This window comes from Podarcis tiliguerta, assembly GCF_965153285.1.
Source record: "Podarcis tiliguerta genome assembly, chromosome: 3".
Lineage (NCBI taxonomy): Eukaryota > Metazoa > Chordata > Lepidosauria > Squamata > Lacertidae > Podarcis > Podarcis tiliguerta.
This window is the reverse complement of record NC_139536.1, coordinates 12,551,368-12,568,621: the sequence shown is the minus strand read 5'-3', so window position 1 is coordinate 12,568,621 and position 17,254 is coordinate 12,551,368. Positions and strand designations below refer to the sequence as shown.

The 17,254-nt window shown below is 45.0% G+C and overlaps 1 long non-coding RNA gene across 1 annotated transcript; it reads left to right on the top strand.

Moving 5' to 3' along the window:
- Window positions 1-15,302: 15,302 nt before the first annotated feature.
- On the top strand, window positions 15,303-16,764 carry LOC310674432. The gene is made up of 3 exons (XR_014509593.1): window positions 15,303-15,691; window positions 15,792-15,892; window positions 16,589-16,764. It is a non-coding gene; the product is annotated as an uncharacterized lncRNA (long non-coding RNA).
- The last annotated feature ends 490 nt before the right edge of the window (window positions 16,765-17,254 follow it).

Genomic DNA, 17,254 nt, shown 5'->3' with positions numbered 1-17,254 from the left:
TGGGTGCTGCTTTGCTAAAAAAATAATTAGAAAGTCCCCAGATTGAACATGCTATCTTCCCTTCCCCCACAACCTTACATATTTCCTTTGGTTTTAAGGAATAAAGACCCAAAGGGTCTATGTGTGCAGTGCTGAGCTCTGTTTGAGGTTCAATTATGCTATAGATGTAAACATGTGGTCCAATACACCCAGGAGCATGTTTTTGTTTTGTTTTTAAGTGGGTGGGGGTGACGGTGCTCCAACGTTAAATTAACTATTAAATTCCAAAAGGATCTCAACTGCATTGAAAACACACAGTTCAAGAATAGAAGCTCTGTGTTCAGGGCTCGGCCTCTTCACTTTCTACCCCAGTTCTGCTTCTCTCTCCTTCCCACCCAACACATTTGTGTTCACAGTTCAGTTCAACTTAACACCTCCCTCCCCTGAAAGGCTCTGCTTTCAATGCAGTCAGTTGCTGAGCCCTAGAAAATCAATTAATTAATTTTATCTCATAACGGTTATACAACGCTTGATTGGAGGCGGGGAGGAAACCCTCAAAGCAGTTTACCAAAAGGGGGGGGGAAACTCCAAGGAAATCATTACAATACTTTAAAATGTAGGGAAAAGTTGAAATACGAAATTAAATTTCACATCAACTTGAGTTGTATTTCTCCCTCTCCTTGACCAATATGCCTTGACCCCATATTGGAGGGAGAAAGGTTGTTTTCTGCTTCTCCAGAGAAGCGGACACGGAGCAATGGATCCAAACTACAAGAAAGAAGATTCCACCTAAACATTAGGAAGAACTTCCTGACAGTAAGAGCTGTTCGACAGTGGAATTTGCTGCCAAGGAGTGTGGTGGAGTCTCCTTCTTTGGAGGTCTTTAAGCAGAGGCTTGACAACCATATGTCAGGAGTGCTCTGATGGTGTTTCCTGCTTGGCAGGGGGTTGGACTCGGTGGCCCTTGTGGTCTCTTCCAACTCTATGATTCTATGATTCTATAAGCAGCAGACTTTTTGGCCTAATCATCCCTGGAGACAGGCTTAGGTCACTTCCATACCTAACATTTCAAGCTCATGGCTTTCCCCCAAGAATCCTTGGTTTGTTAAGGGTCCTGGGAATTGTAGTTCTGGAAGGAGTAAACTACAGCTCCCATGATTCTTTGGGGGATGTCATGTGCTCTACATGTGTTTTCAAGGGGTAGTGTGGATGTGACCACAGCGCTTGTCTGCACGCCTGCTTGTCCCATGCCTAGAAAGCGTGGGTCCGAGTGGTTTTCCACTTGCCCCTCTCCTTTCCCACTCTTTAGCCCTAAATCGGAACAAACAGCCATCCATGGGAAACCTGGTTGCCATTTGCTCTGACTGAGCACTAAAGAGAGCTTTTCCCCAGGGAAAAGCAGTGGAGGGAAAGGAAGTATGGAGAAGCCCTCTCCTGCCCAAACCTAAGATGGACTCCAGCCTCTTCTGCCCTTCCTCATCATAGATCCCTTCCAAGCCACTCATGCCATGCTTTCTCTGTATTCTGCTATAAATGGAGTACATCGTTCCAAGATTGCTCCCACACAACGCCTGGTAATATCAACCAGTTTTTCCTGTGTGACACTAACACACCCTGGTTAAAGCACAGAAGGCACTTTCAGGGGGAAACCAAGCTGCTGAGGTTGACCCATTTTATTCCTGAGCTTTGGCCGGATACCAATGCGCTCAAGATTTTGCTGCATTCTGACCCAGAAACAAGTTGCTTCACTGGTGGTAGGCAAAGAATAATAAAAATGGCATACCTGCGCAGGGCAGTAGAAATGTAAGTCCCCAGGGTGTGTCTGCTACATCAGATTATAACCTTGTTCTGTTTCACCTGAGCTGCTACTGTTTTCTTACCTCCATAGAACCTTAGATTCATCAAAGCACTATGAATGCGCTACTTGAGCGTAGGGTATTCTCAAGTACAAACTACAGGGGGGAGTCCTGCTTTTGGCCCCAGTCTTGAAGTTGGGTCTTTTGGTTTCTTAATAGCCACATGTTGAGCATAACCCCCTTTATAGCAGGGGTTGCGGAGCCTTCACAAAGAAGGAGTTGTGGGCCTTTCTGGGCGGCCAGGAGCAAAAGTAAGATGATCAGCGACTGTAATTTTTTTGCTTTTGCACATTAGTCTAGGTTTTATGCATACTCTCACACCTCAGTCTGTTCCCCATCCAAACAAACAAGAGGTATTATCAGAGTTCAGGGACACCTTCCAGACAAGCAAAAACACTCAATGAGAGTAAAAGGCAGGTCTAGGAAGAGTGTGTCCGGGAGAGCAGGGGGTTGTGTTGTGGGAGAGTGTGTCTACGGAGCAGTTGTAGCTTTGGGAATCTGCCAAGGGCCAGAAAGGGAGATCTGCTTTAAAGGAAACCTTAAAGGTAAAGGGACCCCTGACCGTTAGGTCCAGTCATGGACGACTTTGGGGTTGCTTCTCTGGAGCAGCAGACACGGAGCAATGGATCCAAACTACAAGAAAGAAGATTCCACCTAAACATTAGGAAGAACTTTCTGACAGTAAGAGCTGTTCGACTGTGGAATTTGCTGCCAAGGAGTGTGGTGGAGTCTCCTTCTTTGGAGGTCTTTAAGCAGAGGCTTGACAACCATATGTCAGGAGTGCTCTGATGGTGTTTCCTGCTTGGCAGGGGGTTGGACTCGATGGCCCTTGTGGTCTCTTCCAACTCTATGATTCTATGATTCTATGATTCTATGCTCGGTCCCTGCTCCTGCCAACCTAGAAGTTCGAAAGCACTTCCAAGTGCAAGTAGATAAATAGGTACCTCTCCATCGGGAAGGTAAAGAGCGTTTCCGTGTGCTGCTCTGGTTTGGTAGAAGCGGCTTAGTCATGCTGGGCACATGACCCGGAAGCTGTATGCTGGCTCTGAGCAATGGGAGCTCACCCCATCGTGGGGATTCGAACCGCCCTAGGCTCTGTGGTTTAGGCCACAGTGCCACCCGTGTCCTACCTTACGTGCCCATAAAAGGTAAAGGACGCCTGGATGGTTAAGTCCAGTCAAAGATGACTAAGGGGTTACGGTGCTCATTTTGCTTTCAGACTGAGGGAGCTGGCATTTGTCCACAGACAGCTTTCTGGGTCATGTGGCCAGCATGACTAAACCACCTCTGGCACAAGGAACACCGTGACAGGAACCAGAGTGCACAGAAATGCAGTTTACCTTCCCGCCGCAGCAGAACCTATTTATCTACTTGCACTGGCATGCTTTCAAACTGCTAGGTTGGCAGGAGCTGGGACAGAGCAACGGGAGCTCACCCCGTCATAGGGATTTGAACCGCCAACCTCCCGATCGGCCAGTCCAAGAGGCTCAGAGGGCCCTGTGTGATCAGAACACCAGGTTTCCTGGTTGTTTGGACGCTGTACATGCAAGGAGAGAGTTCCTCATGGGGCTTCCTGTACAGAAACTTACGCTCAATATTGGTTGTTTAAAAAAGAAGAACCTCAAAGTTGAGGTTCAGGACTCAAAGTACAATCCTGCTCCATCTGTACTTTGAGTGTACTCTACACATGGCTAATGCACATATCAGGCTCAAGTGCCAAGGTTTAACCCAATAGTCTCAAGCAATATCCATGTATCTGTGAGGTAATCCCAAGGAAGGACTCCAAGGCTTGTCATGGACTGCTATTTACCAACCACCACATACAAGCCTCTTCAGGCGAGCTATGAGGAGATTTCACCCCTCCCATATCCAAGAATCTCCTGAGGAGTCTGCTGATTCTGCAGAGAGGAGGAGGCGTGTTCTGCTCTCTACATGTTCTGCTGCAGCACCACATCAAAGAGTCAGTGAATGAGTCAGTCAGTGAGTCAGTCAGTCAGTCAGTGTGTTGGAGAGAGAGAGTGTTAGAGATTGTGTGTTTAGATAAGGTTGCTGCTAAGAGCAGCTGCATGCACTCAGTGCGGTTCAGCACTCTTTATGCTTAGACCTATTTAGCTCTGTATATAGTTGTATAATAGTTGTAGATAGAATAAAGAAGATATTCTACAGAGCTGCTCTCCGAGTTGTTTATATACTCTGCTAGACTCTGCTATACTCTGCTGTACTCTGCTGTACGACGACTGTCTACTTGTGGAAGTGAATCCAGTGCTCACAACTCTGGGCTGTGAGTCCACAGCACTTTGACCTGTTCCTGTAAAGAAGGTGGTCTCTGGAAGTGCTACCCAGCTCGCCTAGCCCAGTCGGGGCTGGAGTGGATGAGTCCAGTTAGTCACACTGGCTCAAGGGTGATGCTGACAAGCTATTGGTTGCTACTTACCTGACAAGTAATGCACCTGTTAATTGCATCCCCACAACCGACATCACATCTAGTTTGTTCTTCAATCTGCAGGAAATAAACGGTGCTGAAGAAACATGGTTGAAGGCTGCTATCATTCTCACCATTGCATTACATTTCAATAGCCTTCTGTACAAGACGAAGCTCTCTACTCAAAAGTAAGAGCAGCTGCATTCAAGGGGTTCTACTCATAGGTAAATGGACATAGGATTGCAGCCTCTGCCACATGCTGGGTGAGTTTAACAGTTCCACCTCCCTGGGAGAAAAAAAACTTATCTACAACCATTATCAGATCACTGTGCTGTTTTTTCACCTTGCCATTATCAACTTACGGTGTGAAATAATAGTGAAATTATTCTAGAGAACAGTTGTTTTTTCCTCTCGGTTTCTCTCTCCCCCGTTGCATTTTTAATCAGGCTGTTAGCAAGATCTCATTAGCAGCGTGAGGAAGTTGGCCAAATATTCCCAGTCCCTCTATACTTGGACGGTCTCCTTGTTTCAGATACTTTGTTCCCTGCAGAGAGAGAAAGAAGGTAGCAGGCAAGGCTTTGCTTCACAGATTTCACCTGCTCCACACCTGATGCAAACAAAGATGGCTGTGACATCGTGTGAAGATGGTGGTGGGGAACCTTTTTTTTCCTGACTATGGATGAAATTCTTCCAGAGTTGATATTTTGTTTTGGGTGTAGAAAACCCTATACAGCTTGGGACCAGGATGCCTGAAAGATTGTTTTACCCCTTTTATACCAAATCAACCAATGTGCTTTGCAGGTGAAGGCCTCTTGCAGATACCATCTTATCAGGAGGTCCATTCTGCACAATGTTTAGTGTCATGGCACCCACCCTTTAGGATTCTTTCCCCTTGAATATTAGGCCATCTTTTTGGTCATTTTAGCATCAATTGAAAACCTTCTTTCATCCAGCCTTTTAACCTGAGATCTTTCCCAGTCTGCATCTGTTTTGCAATTGTTTTAAAGATGTTTTGATTGCTTTCTCTATTGTGTTTTGGAAGGAAGGGCTTGTTCTTAATTTGATAAATAAATCCAGGAAGTTGTAGTCATCTCATCTCACCTCCGAGAAGAAGGATGGGGGAGCTTTGCCCTTCAAGATCTTGTTGGACTCTAACTACCATCAGCCTTGGCCAACCAGAACGCTGGTCAAAGATGATGGGAGTTGTGGTCCAACAACCTCTGGAGGGTCATAATTTCCCCACCCCTGTCTTAGAACTTCCAGCTTCTGCAGGAAGGGATAATAAATCCAAGGGGCCTTGGAAGATGATATCCCAGGATCATCCTTTCTGTTACCAAGTCTTGATGAGTCTCTGTCCTTTGAGCACCGCAGTTCCTAATCGTATTTGCACAGATCATTATTTTTTTCCACCAATGTCTCACTCCCCGAGTTTCCTGAGCAGTAATAACCACTGAAAAGCACTTTACTGAGATATATTTGCTTCCAGAGAGGAATGGAAAAGGTTTGTTTATGCTATCCAGTGTGTATTTTTCACATCAAGGTTTCTGCTTTATTGGCACGTCAATGCTTGGTCAACCCTTAAGACTTTCAGCTTTTAAACACAGCACTGAAAACTGCATTAGCAAATATGTGACTCACAAGCTTAATGCTCAAGATGTTGAGCTGGGCGGAATAAATACCATTGCCCTTCTTTATAACAAATGGGAAGAATGCACATAGCAGGACCATCAGGACAATAATTTCCACTCATCATTCCTGTTAGGAATTACAGTTTCTTAACCAGCCCTAAACAATTGACATGTGAGCCCTGTGATAGACCACTTTCCTCTTCTGTTCACTTTTATTATTTTAGCAATTACCAATCATCACATACAATCCTGTACAAAATGTTGAGGAAATGTCAGTCTACATATTTTAATCCACCAAAGGTTATTTATCTACATCTGTGTTTATAACACGACAGAGAACAAATTCAGCATGGGGTTGTGTTTATTTATTGCAAAATCCAGAACTCATAAAGCTTTCTTAGGATATTCCTGTCCTGCAAATTTATTTATGAAAATGGCTTTCAAATAGTAGACCCATGTTTGCAATTCTTCAATATACCTTGAAAATATTTTGCACTCTCGGGACGCTCCGGCCTTATCCTGAACAAGGAAACCTGTGGCCCTCTAGGTGTTGTTAGAGTCCAACTCCAACCAGCTAATCATAATCATAATAATTTTATTATTTATACCCCACCCATCTGGCTGGGTTTCCCCATCCACTCTGGGCGACTTCCTGCACATAAAAACATAATAAAACGTCAAGCATAGCCAATGGCCAGTGATGACTGGCACTCAAATCCAACTACCGTATTTTTTGCTCTATGACTCACTTTTTCCCTCCTAAAAAGTAAGGGGAAATTTGTGTGCGTCTTATGGAGTGAATGCAGGCTGCGCAGCTATCCCAGAAGCCAGAACAGCAAGTGGGCTCACTGCTTTCACTGCGCAGCGATCCCTCTTGTTGTTCTGGCTTCTGAGATTCAGAATATTTTTTTCTTGTTTTCCTCCTCCAAAAACTAGGTGCGTCTTATGGTCTGGTGCGTCTTATAGAGCGAAAAATACGGTACATAGAGAGGACCATTTGACCCCCTTCCCTGGTGTATTCACTTGGGGCATTAATCAGTTCAGCAAGTACTACTAAAGCACCCACTCTTTAATGGATAGGGCAATTTTTAAGGAGTAGGGCTGAGAGTGTCAAAATTATTATTATTTATACTTTATACCCCACCCATCTGGCTGGGTTTCCCCAGCCACTCTGGGTGGCTCCCAACCAAATATTTAAAACACAGTACAGCATTAAACATTAAAAACTTCCCTAAACTAATTGTTTGGAAGCCATTTTTGCTGGTATGAAGAACGAAGAAGGAACTGTTCAAAGTGATCTTTCCTCCTCATGTTTCCCTGCTCTCAAGCAAAGGAACATATGATCAGGCTTTGATAGCATGCACTGCAGCTACATGGTGCTGTGCCATTCTGTGTTGTGTTTACATCTCCTAACAAGGTTAGCCTCTTGTTTTCTGCAAGAGAGAGAAAGAAAAATCACCGATAATGGCATATAATAACATGCTGCCAATTGCTCTTCATCAGTACCACCCAACTCTCTCAGCACTGAAGCAGACTCCCACAAACAAACAATTCCTTCTGTCCCTGATCCCTTTCAAGTTAAGAGCATAGGATTAGGTCAACGGCCCATCAAGTCAATGCCTGGCATCTTCAGGTAGGGCTAAAATCCTGGAAAACTATGCCAGTCTGTGTAGACAGCACTGAGCTAGCTAGACCCTTGAGTCTGACTCTGTATAATATGCCTCCCTCAGTTTCCAATGAACACACAGCCAGAAGTTAGCCTGTTGGCACTTCTAGCATGGGGGTCATTTGAACACCTCACCTATCATGGTGAAAAGCAGGACAATCGAGTTATCGGATGGGCACACATGAGACTTAATAGGACTACATTACTGCTGTTGAATTGCATTACAAAAAAATTATCAATTGTACCAGTTGAAATTACGCCTCAGTTTAATGTTTGATATTCGTTTAATTTGGTGTGGTCTTTTATATTTTGCTGGCAACCGCCCAGACTGGCTGGGGAAACCCGGTCAGATGGGCAGGGTACAAGAAATAAGTTGTTGTCGTTGTTCTAATTTTAGAAAGTCGCCGAACTTGACAAAATGGCTATGTTGTTGTTGTTTAGTCGTTTAGTCATGTCCGACTCTTCGTGACCCCATGGACCAGAGCACACCAGGCCCTCCCGTCTTCCACTGCCTCCCCAGTTTGGTCAAACTCATGCTGGTAGCTTCAAGAACACTATCCAACCATCTCGTCCTCTGTCATCCCCTTCTCCTTGTGCCCTCCATCTTTCCCAACATCAGGGTCTTTTCCAGGAGGTCTTCTCTTCACACGAGGTGGCCAAAGTATTGGAGCCTCAGCTTCAGGATCTGAAAATGGCTATAGGTGATTTATGAAAGGATCCTGAAATCACCCACATGGCTAATCTTGGAGAGACAGAGACAGAGAGAGAGAGAGAGAGAGAGAGAGAGAGAGAGAGAGAGAGAGGAGCAGCAAGCAGAAAATGTCTTGATGCCAACGTATCAGCATCAGAGGAAGCAATACGGCACTGGAAGAGGTGAATAGTCACATAGTCAAGTGCCTGGCTGTTTGATCCTTTGGTCCAAGGCATCAATCGACCAACTATGTCATCATCATCATTGCTGGATTCCCCCAGGCATCCCAGCTGGTAGGATGGTCAGCTCACACATCTGGGCAGGAACTTTGCATCTTTTATCTTTACATCTCTAAGTAAATCCACAACACCCTGTTCAAGAACGATCTCTGTTTAGAGAGCACCTTCTTTCCTTTCCGAAATCCAATATCTGAGATATTGGCTGTGCTTTTTTGCTTTCCTTGAGGCTGCCTCTCGGCCGCTGCAACTCCACGTAATCTGAATTGATGGGCATTCCACCAACAGATGTGAAGTGAGACTTATGCGCAGCAGTGCCTAAAGATATTAAAGAGAGAAATTCATCTGCCAACATGCCATGGGAGGGGGGAGGAAAATGCTTGCCAACCTGATGCACTGCCAAGTAATATATAAGCTTTCGTGGGCTCCCCACCAGAAAAAGAAAAGTGCTATTATAGTTTGTACTAGAGACTGCCAACCCTGCCCCCCTGCCAACACCCCCATTCCACCCATCTCTTGCATTCCATTCTACATCATAGTTGCTGCGCGCCCTGCAGTGCCCCTCAACTAGTTGCACTCCCCTAAATTCACCTCTGTACAGTGGTACCTCGAGTTAAGAACTTAATTCATTCTGGAGGTCCGTTCTTAACCTGAAACTGTTCTTAACCTGAGGTACCACTTTAGCTAATGGGGCCTCTTGCTGCCGCTGCACCGCCACCGTGCAATTTCTGTTCTCATCCTGAAGCAAAGTTATTAACCCGAGGTAATATTTCTGGGTTAGCGGAGTCTGTAACCTGAAGTGCATGTAACCTGAAGCATATGTAACCTGAGGTATCCCTGTACAAGGAACATTGCAAAGGGCTCCTGTCAAACTTGGCGTTTGTCCTTACTTGCAGCTTCAACCCCTGACCATTAGGTCCAGTCGTGTACAGCTTCCGGGTCATGTGGCTAGCATGACTAAGCCGCTTCTGGCAAACCAGAGCAGCACACGGAAACACTGTTTACCTTCCCGCCGGAGCAGTGCCTATTTATCTACTTGCACTTTGACGTGCTTTCGAACTGCTAGGTTGGCAGGAACCTAGACTGAGCAATGGGAACTCACCCCGTCGCGGGGATTTGAACCGCCGACCTTCTGATCGGCAAGTCCTAGGCTCTGTGGTTTAACCCACAGCGCCACCCTTTCGGACTGTAGCTAAGACTGAGAGCCAGTGTGGTGTAGTGGTTAAGAGCGGTAGACTCGTAATCTGGGGAACTGGGTTCGCGTCTCCACTCCTCCGCATGCAGCTGCTGGGTGACCTTGGGCCAGTCACACTTCTTTGAAGTCTCTCAGCCCCACTCACCTCACAGAGTGTTTGTTGTGGGGAGGAAGGGAAAGGAGAATGTTAGCCGCTTTGAGACTCCTTAAAGGGAGTGAAAGGCGGGATATCAAATCCAAACTCTTCTTCTTCTTCTACTGCATAATATGATGATATGCTATTTATGCAGGACTGTAGCTAAGAATGCATAAATAGCATATCATCGTTTGAAACGGAATGGCTGTATTGGTCTTTTCAACCCCTTGTAATCCAGAGAGAGCACAAAATGGAAACCAGGTCAGGCAATCTAGTTGTTGTTGTTGTTGTTGTTGTTGGTTGTTGTTGTTGTTGTTGTTGTTTTAAAAAAAGCTTTGCATTTCTGAGCAAGGCTGGATAGGTCTGTGAACTTGCATTCTCCTGGTTATCTCCAGTTATTTTAAATCTCTCACTTTCCTTACTGGTTCTAAGTGTTTGGCAAACGCTGCCCAGGAAGAACTACTTACTTGACTCAGCGCTTCAGTGTGTCCTAAATTTTCCCTCCATAGTTCATAACCTGCTTTCTGTTCGTACACATTCTGGCAATAGTCTGAGAGCACTGGAGCTTGAAATGAGAAATCCTGAATGATGAGTCCTCACCGCTGCTTAATCTCTAGCATGGGGAACCTACAGAAAAAGCCCATCGCAGAGATTAATCACCAGCATGGACCCAGCGCATCTCTTAGCCCAGAGATCAATGCTGGCCGACCACAATGGCTATGTTCCTCTTCCACTCTTGGAGACAGTATGTTCCTGAATGCCCGTTGCTGAGGAATGCAAGTTGGGAGAAGGGCTTATTGCACTCAAGTCCTGCTTTTAGGCATCTAATTGGTAGGGGATATTGACAATGCAGTCAAACCAACAATGCGTGTTTACTAGACAGGCACACAATAGGAGCTCAGAGTCCTGTAAGTTCCTAGAGAGGAAACTCTGAGAGACACTCCCATGGTTAGCCCTGTTAGGGGGAGAGCATATCCATACAAATAATCTCCTCACCTGGCCAGGGCTCTTCCACCTCATTCCAGCAATGTGAGAAATCGTGTCCTCCATCGTGGAGAGCACGTGTTGTGGTGAGATCGCCTAAACTGCCTCCCTGATGTGGGGTGGGACCGTTTGGATAGCCACAACACCCCATTGGTTTACCTTCCCACCAGAGTGGTACCTATTTATCTACTTGCACTTTGAGGTGCTTTCGAACTGCTAGGTTGGCAGGAGCAGGGACCGAGCAACGGGAGCTCACCCTGTCACGGGGATTCAAACCGCTGACCTTCTGATCCGCAAGTCCTAAGCTCTGTGGTTTAACCCACAGCACCACCCGCATCCCTAATGTGTCATGTAGTTTTATTCTATTTCTATACCTCGTAACTATTTGGGGGAGATAAATTTTGAGGGGGGGGAGAGAATTTTGCCTTCTGCTGTTTGTCAAACCATTTCCCCCCTAGTGTGTCATGTAGTTTTATACATTAGTGCCATTTAGATAGACCTACATTTTTGTGCACTCTTGGGAGAACTGCATCCAAAAATTCAGAGAGGTGCAGATAACCATGTTCACTTAACGGTTCAGGAAATACAGCTTAAGTAGGTTTTGCATTAAAATACAAGCCAAACTCATTTCTCCCGCCACCCTTAATACCATTTTTATATATGCTCTCAGGAACCTATCGCCAGTGTGCTAAACCCAAAGACCTTTTGATGCTCAGCCTTCTTTGCGTTTATCTCATCTGACTCTTCCCTCTACCCTCAACTTTGCTGCCCTCAAACATTCTCCTATTGTTTATGTTAATTAGCTGACGTGGATCCCAGACAAGGACAAAACACACTCCAGAGATCTTAGAAGATAATGTTATCTGGCACCTTCAACAGAAATGCTGGCAATTAGAGAAAGGTTCCCTTTTCCTCCCTCCTTCCCCTTGAGCCCATTAATGTATCACGAAGCTGAATAACTCTAATCAGAACAAAACTAGTAATTAATATAGTAAGTAAGCCGCCTATTATCTGTGTGTTTAATGGGCAGGTGCTGGAGCAGATGTGGTTGACTGCATCCTCGTTGCTATGGAAACCCAAGCATACACTGCACAGATAACGCACGCATCCTGGTCTAGAAACCATCACCCGCTTGGTAGTGGGTTTGGGGCGGGGGGCGGGGGAGTGGAATCCAGCACAGATCATTTGCCTTTAAGTGGAAGTGACATCTGTCAAGCTCCTCGGATCCACAAAAAGTAGGTCTCAGGGCTTTCAGAGGTCCAGTGAATTTCATCTGGGTGCTTTGAAGCCATCCAGGTTGCTTGCCATCTCTACATCTTGTGTGAGCGAGTTCCGTTGTTTGGATCTGAGCTGGGTGAAAAGGTGTTTTCCGAAAACTTTTCTTTAAAAAAAAAAACCATACCCACACTCTTCTAACAGATATCAGGCTGTTCATTCATATAAACGATTCTCATTAATTCATACAAAGTATCCAAGTGTCCAGCATTATAATGTCCCAGGAGCAGCACAAAATTGTTCTTGTTGCTTTTAATCCATCACCAATGGTAATTCCCCAGAAATAATATAGTACAAGTCATGCTGTTTGGTATAATCATATCTGCAAAGATGCTTTAGAGAGTTTGTGCAGTAAACTATGGGCCTTGCTTCCACAGGAGGCAATGATGACCTACAACTTACCTCAGAGTTGGGTGCTGGAGAAAACACCATTCAGGTTTGTCATTGAATTGACTCAGCCTTGAGTGCTCACTGGAAGGACAGGTCCTGAAGCTGAGGCTCCAGTACTTTGGCCACCTCATGAGAAGAGAAGACTCCCTGGAAAAGACCCTGATGTAGGGAAAGACAGGAGTGCCTGGCATGCTCTGGTCCATGGGGTCACGAAGAGTCGGACATGACTAAACAACTAGACAACAACAACAAAGATGTATGTTAGAGGAGTTTTGTAATTAAACCTTGAAAAGATCTCTTTGCGTCTCTCCAGTGATCCCACGACTAACCAACAACAACAAAACATTTGTGGGAGACCCCCCTGAACCCTAAAAATTCATAAATGGTAAGATTTTGAAGGGAGAAATGCAAGAGGAATTCCTGAGCTAGCCTATGCAAAATGAACTGCCCAATCTGGGACCATTAAGAAACAATGCAGGGCCATTGGGACCAATTTGCAATGCAAGAAAACTGTCCGCCCCCCTGCCTTCGGGTGTGAACAGAGACTAGAGATTTAGAAGGTTGCCAGGGTAAATTGGGTGTGAGGTGACAGGAAAAGAGAGTTTTTAGCAGGGTGTTCTGGAAAGTAGGAGGAGGAAGAAAGACTGGGATCCATCTTGGGTAGGCTGGCTGAAGGCTGGCTGCACTGCTGTGGAGGACCAGGACCTCTTGAAATGACCACGCTGTAAGATCTGGACTCCCTCCATGCAGACTGAAGGTGTAAATAGGTGAATAAACCATAATTATTAAAGCTGTTGCAGTCTCTCCCGTGTCTCAGTTCTCCAAAGGAACGGCCTCGGCCCAGTATACCTGAAGGAGCGTCTCCACCTCCATCATTCTGCCCAGACACTGAGGTCCAGTGCCGAGGGCCTTCTGGCAGTTCCCTCGCTACAAGAAGCCAAGTTACAGGGAACCAGGCAGAGGGCCTTCTTGGTAGTGGCACCCGCCCTGTGGAACGCCCTCCCATCAGATATCAAAGAGAAAAACAACTACCAGACTTTTAGAAGACCTCTGAAGGCAGCCCTGTTTAGGGAAGCTTTAATGTTTAATAGGTTATTGTATTTTAGTGTTTTGTTGGAAGCCGCCCAGAGTGTCTTATTCAAACAGACATATCCTTAAGACAGGATTTGTGAAGGAAAAGACAATGGGGAGGCTTTTCCATTTTGACCTTGCAGAGAAAAGATTTGGTCAGTTTAGGAATCAAAATGGTTCCAGGTTGGCCTTCCTGTGCTGATCTATGTATGTGCTTGGTTGGTACACTTATGAACATTACCATATATCTAAGACCATAAAATTCCTATCACAACACTAAAGCGCGGGTTCCCCAGGGGGAAGCAGTGTGATGACCAAGGCAAAACCACTTGGACCCATGCTGTCTAGGTGGATGACTGTTTGCTTCCCGAGAAACCTTGTTACATCCAAGAGGCTAGCCAGCCAAATAGCAAGACTCCATTGCATCAATACCCCCAGAATGAAAGGACATATATTAAGGTGAAGCACTGCCTCGATTATCTCTACAGTAATTCTTTTGTGGGGCTTTGGCAGCACATGTTGCCGATGCAGCTTTGCGGTGGCTGGAGGAGATGGATGGCAGCTCTTCCCAAACGATGCGTGCCCATAAACAACCAGCCCAGCTATTAAAAGGAAGCATGTTTGTTAGAGATCGCTTGTCTTCTCCCCTGCGCTCAGTGCATTTTGCTTTGTTTCATTGAAAGGGATGCTACTATCCAACCCGTGTCTGCACAAAGCAACAAAGCTCACCCAATATATTTCCCCCTCCTCCTATTCCTGCATTTTTCCTGACCCCCACCAACGCAGAGAGAGATCCTCGGCAAATGTGCGGACTCCAAAATACCAAGCTGAACGACAGCCTCATCATTCAAGCAGTGCATGCAGATGGTTGACATTCTGAAAGGATACAACTTGAAGCCTCTCTGTATTATCTTGGGATTTAAAAGATCTTACTAGAGGGTAGTCAGATCGCTTCAGCTAAATGCACTGCAATGCAGTGGCATGTTGATGTGGAAAAGCCTGGCAGTCTTAACCTTTGAGAACAAGGAACGGAAACATGATTTCAGCCATTTTATTCATTTATTTGCAAAATTCATATCCTGCCCCGGCCCCTCCCTCGCTAAGCAATCCCAAACCGTTTCATTCATAATGCATGTGCGGTCTGGTTCTTAGGGTGTGTCGCTTTCCCACGCTGCTCACCAAGTTTATATCAGAAGGGAATGATGATGTTAATTGTCATGGCGCCATTGTCCTTCTCTGACCTTGAATTTGTTATTGAAGACTGAAACGCACACACACCATTCAGGGAGTATGTGAGAGGGGACACAAGGACTCACAGGCAGGAACAGAAATCGGATTCCATCGGATTCCAAGGTGAACTTACTTAATTTGCACTTTCTAAAAAAATGCATGTGATCCAAAACACAGCCACCCTCCGAAATTCATTTGGAAAAACTTGCTTGCTTCATGTGGCGGCACCTGCACTTCAGAACTCCCTGTCTATTGAGATCAAGCAGGTGTATTCATTGTACTCTTTTTGGTACCTGCTGAAAAGGAGTTCCAAAGCACAGCTGCTGCCTCACTGAAGGATCAACTCCTTGCAAAGGGGTTGTTCAAACCCCCTTAAATATTATGTTGTAAACAAAATCTGCCCTTTTCCCCTTATGGGTATCCAAGAGCCCGTATAGAGTCCTTATGTGGGTTCCCTATTGGTAGGAGAAAACAACAGAGGCCAACCAGAGAATATTGAGAAGCAAACCAGCTAGTAAGCCTGATCTTTATTGATCTTTTGCAACAGGGTGCTCCCTTCACACGCAGGAATGGAGGCCCCAGAACCCAGGTGTGCCTGCCCTTATATAGACATTTTAAATTCCCTACCCTGGAGCTCAAGACCACCCCTCCATACATCATATATACATCACAGAAGGGGTGTAACCCAAGACCACCCCCCACAAACATCATACCTACATCACAGAAAAGGTGGTCTACAACAGAAATTTGAATGTTGTTTTTCCTGTCTGTCAGGTTATCTGATAATGCCTTATCTGATTGCCTTTCCTGGTAGTCTGTCACCCTTTGAGATGGTGATTTCCCAATTCCTGAGACAATGGGAAGGCTCCCTGACCCCCTTCCCTCCTTGCAGAGAAAACATTTGGTCAGTTTGGGAGTCAAAATGGTTTCATGTTGGTCTTCCTGTGCTGATTATGTACGTGCTTGGTTGGTACATTTATGAACATTTATTTTATATATATAAGACCTTAAATTTTATTATTACAATTACAGTTGGACAAATTTCACAACTGCAGAATTTGGGAGCCAGCCAGACAAAAGCACCACTGAATATCCCCAAGCAAAGCATGATGTGGAAGTCCCACCCACCTTAGGTAAGTCCTTAAACCACCTGACATTTGCTGATTAGAATACTCAGGAAATGCATGGCTCCTCCTTTCCCTTGCTTATTTCCCCCCTTGCTTTTCCCATATAGAAAAGAAGTCCTAACCTGAAGGTTTTTCTATTTGGTATGTGTACAGTCTGGGAAAAGTAGGAAAAAGAAGAAAGGGTAATTCCTTTTTCCTTTTGCAAACTTGAGAATGTGATGTAAAACTTAAGCAGAAGAAAAAGCTAATAAATATGGAGAAGTGAACATGTTTAAAGCCCCATCATAGCATAGACCGATGTTGGGTACTCATAACACATTTGAAACATCTTTTGAGAAAGCACCGTCAAAGTGCAATAATAATGCTGTTTGACAATAGCAAAATGTGTCTCTCTGCGCAATTGAATCAATTACACCTTGATTATTGCTCAGATCTTTTGCTACCATATTTTGAACGTTGTGTTGGAAAATGCAAATAACCCTGTCTTAAGTGAAGGAACATTGCAAGGGAGGGGCGGGCGGGGAAATCTCTGTGCACAAATTTTTATACAAGATTTTCCTGAAGCTTGGTATCTATTTCTCAACAGATGGAAATCTTTCCTCCTCCTCACACCTCAAAAAAAAAAATATAGAAATAAACGAAACCTAATTTTATAAGCACAGCAAGATCATTTTCATTTCTCTGTGAAACTTTCTTTTGCAGAGATATTTCAAAGACCCCTCTTGGCCTGAGAAGAAGAGTTTTGAAGAGAACAAAGACCACTAATCAAAAAGCGAAGCAGAAGGGAGTTTTCAAGCCCATCGAAATAAAAGATTGAAGTGAGGGAAGAGACGTGATTCTGGGTGCTTTCCTTGAAAAATAAGCTTGGGAGACATTCTATCAGATTGCGGTTACGTCTACGCAACACCCTCACATTTGATTGCCATCTGGCAACCCGCAGATATCAGCTGCTATTACCTACGCAACAAGCATTGCTTGGGGATGCTAAAATTGACCTTCCAAGAAGAGAAACCTCCCATTTAGGAGATGACAGAAAGATGGAAGATTGCCCTTGCATCAAGTGTCATGGTTACTGGTAATGTAGTGTGAGCCTTTGTGAAAACGACTTGCTTTTTGGGTGCCTTTTATATATATATATATGGCTGTCACAGGAAAACTAGGGCTGGAGTCACGTAGGGCCTACGTCTGGTTACCTTCTTCTAGTTTCCAATGTGTTGGATGCTTGCATATGGTAGATTCACGCTACAGCAAAAGTAGGGAAGTGGTCTTGTAGCCTTATTAGACTTTACTGATTGGTAGGGTGAGCGTTGCTCCCAGAGCAGGGAGGAAGGAGTCAAATGACACCGAGGTTGGTTCAGAGAAAGAGTT